The sequence below is a fragment of the Schistocerca americana genome, chromosome 5 (assembly GCF_021461395.2).
Source record: "Schistocerca americana isolate TAMUIC-IGC-003095 chromosome 5, iqSchAmer2.1, whole genome shotgun sequence".
NCBI lineage: Eukaryota > Metazoa > Arthropoda > Insecta > Orthoptera > Acrididae > Schistocerca > Schistocerca americana.
The window spans coordinates 415,215,183-415,216,521 of record NC_060123.1 but is presented as its reverse complement, the minus strand read 5'-3'; positions in this window follow the sequence as shown (position 1 = coordinate 415,216,521).

Here is a 1,339-nt window from a genome sequence, read left to right as displayed (position 1 = left end):
AATTGTTTTCGGACTTGATCGTTAGTTTCTTATGCGTACGCAGACGTATCACATCACCTCAAGCGTCGCTTAGCACTCACAACTGAAATGCATGGCTTACGAGGTTATGCTCGACCATTGTATCCCATCCTTTTGATTTCCAACGAACAATCACTGTGCTAATTGCTCTTCTGGTAGCACTTTGGAACGCAGGAGTGATTCGTTACGCTGTTTTCACGCACCTTTTTACCACCACCCTCCACAGTGCTCGACGGTTCCTGCCAGATGATGTCTGCTTGCTCTTGATCTAAGTGCGGTTATTCCTTCGCATTTCTACTTCGAGATCAGACCACCAACAACAGATTTGGGCAGTTTTGTAACGTTTGAAATATCCCTGTTGTATTTGTTAATCAGGTGACATCCAATGCCCAGTCCACGTTAGAAGTCACTGATCCCTCCCGAACGACCCTTTCTACTGTTACTGCGTCTCTACTGACAACACAGTACTCCTCGCCTACTTTTATACTAACGCGTCCCCACCTCGTGACATCCATTGGTCAACACCGCATTACATACGGGTGTATGGGTACTTTTGATAAGACACTATATCGTTGCTCAGCCACGCAGCATCCTACACCCCGTCAAGTTCCTTGAGTCAGGAAAAGGACTTGTTTACAGTGAGACAAATATCCACACGATCAGTGCCACGACATCTGGAGCAACATGGACAGTCAGCACGACCAGTATTGTTACGAATTCCCTCGTCACAACAGTAGAGAGAGGCGCAGCGTCAGTAGGCGCCCAATGGATACAGGAGTGGCATAAAGCCGTGTTTTGAGAAGGAACACTTAAGTGTGTAGCATGACGATGTACCTATTCGTGTGTGGATGCTCCGAAAAGAACGAACGTTGTCAGATTGCATTCGTCTTTGTCAAGTGTGCAGTGTACCCGGTATTGTAGTATGGGCTGCTATTGGGTACGCAACACAGTCATTTGTGTTCCGTATAGCCGGTAGTTGGTAGTTCCTCTGTTACATTTATGACATGTGAAATCCTATGATTAAGCGCTATATCTTTCAACGAGATAACGCAAGATTGCATGTTGCGTGTTGTCATGACCCGCATCGATATGGCGGGTGTTGTACTACTTGGCTGACCAGCAAATTTTCTAGATCTGTCACCAGCCGAGAGTCCGGCCCTGGTAGCTCAGTGGTCAGTGCGATGGAATGTTATACCTAACGGCCCGGGTTCGATTCCAGGCTGGGTCGGAGATTTTCTCCGCTCAGGGACTGGGTGTTGTGTTGTCCTTATCATCATCATTTCATCCCCATCGACGCGGAAGTCGCTGAAGTGGCGTCAAC